At 38.2% G+C, this 9051-nt stretch overlaps 1 long non-coding RNA gene across 1 annotated transcript; it reads left to right on the top strand.

The window, feature by feature from the left end:
- Positions 1–5615: 5615 nt before the first annotated feature.
- Positions 5616–6382, top strand: LOC309490163. The gene is made up of 2 exons (XR_014202613.1): positions 5616–6026; positions 6057–6382. It is a non-coding gene; the product is annotated as an uncharacterized lncRNA (long non-coding RNA).
- Positions 6383–9051: the final 2669 nt, after the last annotated feature.

The raw sequence follows: 9051 nt of genomic DNA, 5'->3' as shown, positions 1-9051 counted from the left end.
TAACAAGAAAAAGCATTTCGCCCCGTGCGCTTGATCTGCAATTTTCAATGTCTAGCTTCACAATCAATAGAAACATGCAGTTTAATTTGAATAAATAAACTATAAAGTCCTATCTATAATCAATAGAAAATTAAACTGAATATAGGCTAAATAAATGGATAGTCCTGCAGCACGGATTTTTATTGCAGATAATTTAACAAATAAATAATTATTGATAGGCCTACTTGTTAAAAGGGCTTTGGGTTTCATTTATTTGGCTAGTCTACTGTCATCTGTCAATAATAAAAATTAAAAAAAAGAATGAACGAATTAATTAAAACGAATTGAATTAATTAATAAATAATAATATTGACGCACATGCTTTTCTGTCTCATTATTGCAACATCTCTCTCTAATAACTGCATTAATAACTGCATAAAGCCGGGAACACACTTTAAGGCCGGTTATGAATGTAATTTGATACTTATGACTGATCATGCCCAAACGCGTGTTCAGCGCGTTCAGTCTGTGTTCAAAGTCGGTGTTTAAAATCTGCTGCAGTCGATGAAACCAGTCAGAGAATGTGTCAGCGAGTCGTGTGTCCCCAGCATTAGTGGCTCAAACCTCCGTTACTAACTCTGAAATGACGTTTTGGAATTAGCAACGGAGGCATGGGATTAGATGCGTAAGAAATTAGTCCTACATACAAGAGCGTTTTAATGACAAAAACTTTACAAACGTCTTGAAATACAAAATCTGAACAAATGTTTCGAGGTGTGGTAAATGTAGTATAAGCGGAATAATTGACTTCAGGCCGTTGAATTATTAGAAAAATAATGCACACCCGAGGTGTAATGCACCCGAGGTGAATAATGCACTCCGCTTCGCGTCGTGACCGCATTACCACCTCGGGTGTGCATTATTTTTCTAATAATTCAACGGCCTGTCGTCAATTATTCCTTACTTAAATTATGGAACATTGACTTTTTTTGTTATTAACGGTTTTAAAATCTGTAGTGAAGGAAAACATTCTAACTTGTTTTAAAATGTTCTGATAACGTTTTAATTACTAGCCTACACCTTTGTATTTTAAAGGTCTGCATCATTTAAAAAAGTTATTAAAGTTGTATGTAAAGGAAAAAACGTTGTATATTCGAAAATATTTGTATTTTTAACCTCTGTTGTTTGATGTGTTTTAATGGTCAAGCTTGAACTGTTTTAGAAACAGACTTTACCCTTTTTCTGATATCTTTAAAATAACTAAGTAAAATTAGTTTTTAAATGATTGAACACTGTTGTTTTTAACGTTTTTAACTAATGTATGTGAAGGAATCACTTTCCCTAACTTTTAAATCGTAAATTGTACGAATACTAACCCAGATAGCATGTAATCATTGAAACAATGTTGAGTCAGTGTTGATGCATCAACGCTAATTACATTGAATTAACGTTACAAAGTGATGTTGCTTTAGCATCACTCTTGCACCCTCAGTTAATGGTTGAGCAATGTTGAGATTTCAACCAAAAATCAACGGTAATATTATTGATATTAATAGTTCAGCCTGAAATGAAAATTCTGTCATAATTTACTCACCCTCAAGTTGTTACAAACCTGTTTGAGTTTCTTTCTTCTGTTGAACACAAAATAAGATATTTTAAAGAATGTTGGTAACCAGAAAGTTGATGTTGGCCATTGATTTTAGTAGGAAATAAATACCATAGTCAATGGCTACCATCAACTGTCTGGTTACCAACATTCTTCACTCTATCTGCTTTTGAGTGCAGCAGAAGACAGAAATTCGTAACAACTTGAGGGTGAATAAATTATGACATAATTTTCATTTCGGCCTGAACTATCCCTTTGAAGCTGCAGATTCACCTTATGTAGACCTTAATCTTTTTAAATATCACAAAATAGCCATGTCAGTCACTTTCTTAATAAACACAAGAGCTTTTTATTTTTTATTATTGTGTTTCAGTGGAAACTAAACTAAACTGAATGGAAATTACATTTCTCAAATTTAATACATTCAGGAATATTAATGATTACCTGATTAAGCAGTGATAAGGCACAGGATATCATCAAGTCCCAGGTCAGGTGATTATGCTGTCGACAACAACTCAATGTGTAATCAATGTCAGCATTATCAGGAGGGTGCTTCTCTTTTTTTATTGTCCATCTTCATCTGCCTTCAAAAGGAGCAATGTGCTCTGAATGCAAGCACTGACGGATGCAAGACATGCATGGGCTATGTTTGCAGTGTAACATTCTTGCACATGTTCATGTCTCCTGCACTTTAAGAAATCTGTTAAATGACGTTAGAATTTTATTCAGGAAATTCCTAATAAACTTTACTAAAGCAAGGTGCATTTTTTACGAATTTAGAAAAATATATGCTTTATTCAAACACTAGCTTGAATAACTTTTTAATAGCGTTTGTCATTCCAAAAATTCAAATATACAGATAAGTAAGGATCTCAAATAAATGATCTGTTTTTTCAGGGGAGTTAATTGCAATAATGATGGCATTAAGATGGATAAGTGAGACAGAATTAAAAGATGTGTTGGTTTGTTTAGACTCCAGGGGCCCGTTCTTCGTACGTTGCTTATTACATCCGAGATCAAATGACACATCCAAGATGATATCATCGTGCTAATCATGATCTGGCTAACTCGGTTCTTCGAACACACTTGCCGGATATGATTAGTATAGCTGGATTGAGTTATCTGAGATAATTGCGCGTTCATGCGCTGGTTTAAAAGGGGATATGTATCGATAGTAGAAACATTGATCAGCAACGCTGCTATTGGCTGTTCAGCGTGGCCAAAGAGCACGCTCAGTTTTTCTCCTCAGCAGAGCAAGAACTAATAGTCGAAGTTTATTCAGAATTTTAATGTTTAATCAAAACGCCAGGGAACACCTCAAAGTCTACAAAAGCCAGGAGAGAGGGCTGGCAAAAAGTAGCAGATAATTTAAATCCGTAAGGCCATGTTAGATGTTTTTTTATCACTTATAGCCTATATTTTTTTGTATTTTAATAGTTGCATAATTACTTTGTTCATTGTAATGTCAGAGTCACCACACTAGAACATGGGAACAAATAAAAGTGAAGTACAAAAATATTCTACATAATGGTAATTTTTTAGTTATATTATAGTCTCTTTAATAAAAGGCACTGTTAAATAAATGGTTGTCTGTTTATAAAAGCAACCAAGAAAAAGGCTGAGAAAAAAGAAAGATCTTAGTAGCCTACACTGTAAAATAATTTTTGCTGCATTAAATTAAGGCCGTATAGTCATTTCAACTGTTAAATCTTGAGTAATGATGAATTGCTTTGACTTGTGAAAGTGAAAACTGATAAACTTATGTTAATGTAAAAATATTTTGCCATGAGTTATTGATCACATTTTTCCCCAGTGTAGTTCATTGTAATGACATTGTGTTTTCCTCTTTTGTGCACTTTTACATAATACACCAACACTTGTATCTGTTCCCAAGAAAGTGGTGGCTGAAATATGTGCAGTAAGTGGACATTTTCTAACTTTCCAAAGGAAAGAAAGTATAAGACTTTGTAATGTCCATTTGTTTCCATTGCACTGGACAGTGAATAAACCCTCTCAGATAACAGTCATATGGAGGAACTAGCCTACCTGCAAGTGCATAAATAACTTTACTTCATTTATACTTGTATGCTTTATGGCTGCAATATAAGTTGCAGGATTCTACATCTACAGAAAGGCCTACAGAAGAGTCTGCACAGACAGAGGAGACATAGGCCTACAGGTGGGCAGTGGATAGACAACTTTTCCTTTTTATTTGTTGCATGAGGCATGTGTCTAATATCTCTTGTTGCAGGCATTTGAACACTGGCTTTTCTTTACAAATATTTTTTTTTTTGTGGCAATGTTGTGTAATATGGCAGATGCAACAATGTCAGGTGTGCAACCCTCAGACTTATCAGACACTGAAATCTTCCCTTTAGCCAAAGTTCATTTCATTGTGTGCCCTTGTCCTGGCTAGAGCTGCATAGTCAAGTCAAGTCATCTTCATTTATATAGCGCTTTTAACAATGTAGATTGTTTCAAAGCAGCTTTACAGAGATAAACGTATAATTTATGGTAACAGAGATTGTTTTGGCTTTATATCGGTTCTTTATTAAAGTTATTTTCCAGCTAAGGTTAGTTATGATTGATTCGCTTCCGTCGCAACAATCATTTGTTATTAAATTAGGGGCCGCTAAGACGACACAATTCTCTAGACTTTAAACGCGAACCTGTGAGAAACGCTGATGGCGTTCACATGCGCATTTAAAATTGGTTCTATAGTTATGTGCGTTTGAATATATGTACGCAGGTTTGTAATTCCCTACAAACCAAGCCTAAACAAAGTAGCCTACTGGTGTTTCCTTATAACTTTTGATACAGAATTTATTTTATTTTATCAATTCGGGGTAGATACGCGAATTGAGTTTCCCGACAACGCTTTATCTGTAGAGTGGTAAAGGGATCCTCCATAGGGAGAGACTAGTTGGCACTTCAGCACTGCGTTGTCATCGGGTCCAGGCGAAGGTCCTTCATCAGATCTGGATACGGCCTGAATCCGGCAGGCTGCGGGAAAACCTCGGGATAAACAAAGACACTAAAATTAGCATAGATGCCATTCTTCTTATGATGTAACGAGTACATCAGGATTTATGGGAAGTGTTCCCGGTTCCAGCTGACCTAATCTATGCAGCCTAACATTAAATTATAGAAGTCTATAATGTATTATGTGAAAGCTAGGTCAAAGAGATGTGTTTTTAGTCTAGCTTTGAACTGACAGAGTGTGTCTGCTTCCCGGACAATGGTAGGAAGGCTGTTCCAAAGTTTTGGTGCTAAATAGGAAAAGGATCTACCGCCAGCAGTCGATTTTGATATTCTAGGTATTATCAACTGGCCGGAATTTTGAGATCGCAATAGACGTGAAGGACTATAATGTGTTAAGAGCTCGCTCAAGTACTGCGGAGCTAAACCATTTAGTGCTTTGTACGTGATCAGCAATATTTTAAAATTGATGCGATGTTTAATAGGGAGCCAGTGCAGTTTTGACAGAACCGGGCTAATATGGTCATACTTCCTGGTTCTGGTAAGAACTCGAGCTGCTGCGTTTTGAACTAGCTGTAGTTTGTTTATTAAGTGTGCAGGGCAACCAGAGCATTACAGTAATCTAGCCTTGAGGTCATGAACGCATGAACTAATTGTAACTGGTTTGGGTCAGGGAATGGGGTCATACTGTCTGCAGGCAGGAACATGTCATAATCACCTATGAAAAAATGCAGTTCTGTTAGGATCAGCATAAGTGTATGTAATACAGTGAGCTTGATATTTAATTGTGGAACTTTTCTTACCACTTTCAAATAATGTGCATAAATGTGAATCTCTGAAAATTCTTAAGTCATGCACAGATCCTGGCCATTTTGCTTTCGCATTTGTGATATGGAAGATTTTAGTCAACTGCCTTTTTTTTATTTGATATAATATTATTAATCTGGAATATTAAGAATCCCAATAGTAACTGGGCTGCACATTTACATTGTGAACCCCCTTTCTGTTCACATAATCCCCTTCATTGAGGCCTTGATGACAGTCTATGGTAGCCTATAGTCTATGGCAGTGGTTCCCAACCTTTTTTTGTCTGAGACCCCCTTTTTCCCAAGAAAATATTTTAGGGCCCCCCTTCACATTTAATTATATTATCGCTCTTGTAAGCTTGCAGCAAGGATGACAAAATATGTTGTTTTCAAACAAACGGTATGTTTACTATAAACAGATATGTTTATGCATAAATAATAGCCTATAATATTGAAAATACAATAACAAAAACATTAGTAGGCCCTTTGTAATTAAAAAATGTAAGCCTAGGAGTAGCCTATAAATTTGCCCTATTTTAAATGCAATAAAAAAAATATCAGTATTCACACTTGTGTGTAGGTAAAAAAATAATGAATATAGGCTATTACTAAATGACTTCTGTCTGGGGCCTCAATACTTGCATGTTATTTGTGAGGCTTTATCAATGTGAGGCTTTATTTTTTAGGCTTTTGGTGCTATAGCGAGCGATAACAAACATGCGTTTATTAACAGAATAATGCGTCTTTCAGAAGAACATTGTAGCCGGAACTACTTCTCTCTCTGTGTGCGTCTATGACGAGTCACGCAGGTACTGGGCTACTCCGCAGCGGCAGCGATCCGAACCAGGGTAAAATAGTCCCAATGTAATCACTTATTATAGGTGTACCATAGTGATTCAGGATAAGACAAAAACACGGTTTGGAAAATGGATTCATGATGAACTCGCTCATTATATACATTTTGAACAGAAAAAAGTTAAGGACTTTTATTTAATACAAATTGCTCAAAACTTTTCAAAATATGACGCGACCCCCCACAGAGCTCGCTGAGGCCCCCTTGTGGGCCGCGACCCCCCTGTTGGGAACCAATGGTCTATGGTACCAATCACGTTTGTGAAGCCTGAGTGACATATACTGTAATCGGCATGGTCATGATTGCATGATCTTCATAAAAAATTATGATAGCCTAAAAAAAAAAATTGCTTTAAAAAAAAACTGCTTTACAACATTGGGTCTTAAGTGGCTTGGAAATGACACAAAAAAACCTAAAACTCTTTTTTTTAAACCTAAAAGCGCCAGGTAAACTCCGAATGACACGACAGACAGCACTTTCCATCAAGTTCTCCGCATCTCCAATAGTGTAAAGGAAAGAGCCACTCGCAAATAATCTTAAGGCAATGCAAACAGTTTGTGCTGTAGTTAAAGCCAGACTCCGAGAAGTCAAAAATAAATGTGCGTTTCCAACAATTTAATAATGTAAACGACAATCTCACGAGTCACGAGAAAAAATTTACATCTCAGAAAGTGCACTATCGCGCTGCGCTCGACTTCCCGTATCAGCTCCGCTTATAAAGCCGCAGTCTAATCCTGTTTACATGAAATAAGCCTGCTCCCGAGCAGGTTTAAGCTTACGGACCTGTTGCTATGACAGCAAGTCCAGGATGAGCTTCGAAGAACCAAACAATCCAAGATCATGCCAAATCGTCAACAATCAAATCCAGCTAACTGAGTTAGAGACGTACGAAGAACGGGGCCCAGTTCTGCTCTTATGAGCATTGAAGCACAACAATCAGACACGAGGCAGGATTTAGCGGTGGAAATTCTGCAGGAATGATATCTATTACAGCAAAAAAGTGTAAGGATAATATTCATATGGGTTCCAGCTCACGTCGGGGTGAAAGGGAATGAAGCAGCAGACAAACTGGCGAAACAAGCTCTGGAGGACACTAGAATAGAAATATAGTAGATATGAAATTAAAGCTATAATTAAAAAACAAATAAATCAAAGATGGCAACAACAGTGGGAAACAGGAAGTAAAGGTACACATACAGTGGGGAGAACAAGTATTTTGGCGCTTTTCCACTACACAGTACCAGCTCGCCTCGGCTCGCCTCGACTCGACTCGACTCGGCTCTGTTTGGTTTTCCACTGTGTAAAAGTTGTACCTGTACCTGCTTCCAGGTACTTTTTTTCGTACCACCTCCGGCGAGGTTCTAAGCAAGCTGAGCCGAGCTGAGGCGATACTAAAATGTGACGTGAAAACAAGGCAGACTGCTGATTGGTCAGAGAGAATCGTCACTATTCACTGCATCATCATTGCACGCGCCAGACGGAGTATCCTGAATAAAAAACAGCAAAAACAAAAACAAAAACATCCAAAAACAGCATACACTCGATTTCCTCCATTGTCCTGTGTGTGTGGGTAGCGGGTGTATCTCGCGCGTCTCGCGTAAAAGATTAAGTCACGGCAGTTTCCTGCGGCGTCGCTATGACGACCAGGTACTATTGTGGAGGTACTATCTGCAATGGAAAACGGAGCGAAAAGCGAGCCGAGCCGAGACGAGGCGAGTCGAGTCGAGTCGAGTTGAGCTGGTACTGGTAATGGAAAAGCGCCATAAGATACACTGCCGATTTTGCAGGTTTTCCCATTTACAAAGCATGTAGAAGTCTGTCATTTTTATCATAGGTACACTTCAACTGTGAGAGACGGAATCTAAAAAAAAAATCCAGAATATCACATTGTATGAGTTTTAAATAATTAATTTGCATTTTATTGCATGACATAAGTATTTGATCGCCTACCAACCAGTAAGAATTCCGGCTCTCACAGACCTGTTAGTTTTTCTTTAAGAAGCACTCCTGTTCTCCACTCATTACCTGTATTAACTGCACCTGTTTGAACTCGTTACCTGTATAAAAGACACCTGTCCACACACTCAATCAAACAAACAGACTCCAACCTCTCCACAATGGCCAAGACCAGAGAGCTGTGTAAGGACATCAGGGATAAAATTGTATACCTGCACAAGGCTGGGATGGGCTACAGGACAATAGGCAAGCAGGTTGGTGAGAAGGCAACAACTGTTGGCATTTTTTATTAGAAAATGGAAGAAGTTCAAGATGAAGGTCAATCTCCCTCGGTCTGGGGCACCATGCAAGATCTCACCTCGTGGGGCATCAATGATCATGAGGAAGGTGAGGGATCAGCCCAGAACTACACGGCAGGACCTGGTCAATGACCTGAAGAGAGCTGGGACCACAGTCTCAAAGAAAACCATTAGTAACACACTACGCCGTCATGGATTAAAATCCTGCAGCGCACGCAAGGTCCCCCTGCTCAAGCCAGCGCATGTCCAGGCCCGTCTGAAGTTTGCCAATGACCATCTAGATGATCCAGAGGAGGATGGATGGGGCCATGTATCGCGAGATCTTGGCCAACAACCTCCTTCCTTCAGTAAGAGCATTGAAGATGGGTCGTGGCTGGGTCTTCCAGCATGACAACGACCCGAAACACACAGCCAGGGCAACTAAGGAGTGAGGCATCACAAGGTCCTGGAGTATTAATATTAAGTTCCAAATATTAAGTTCTGCTTTTCTGATCTATCAAATACTTATGTCATGCAATAAAATGCAAATTAATTACTTAAAAATCATACAATGTGATTTTCTGGATGTTTGAT

Source organism: Leuciscus leuciscus, assembly GCF_965113295.1.
Source record: "Leuciscus leuciscus genome assembly, chromosome: 25".
NCBI lineage: Eukaryota > Metazoa > Chordata > Actinopteri > Cypriniformes > Leuciscidae > Leuciscus > Leuciscus leuciscus.
This window is presented reverse-complemented; position numbering and strand designations above follow the sequence as displayed.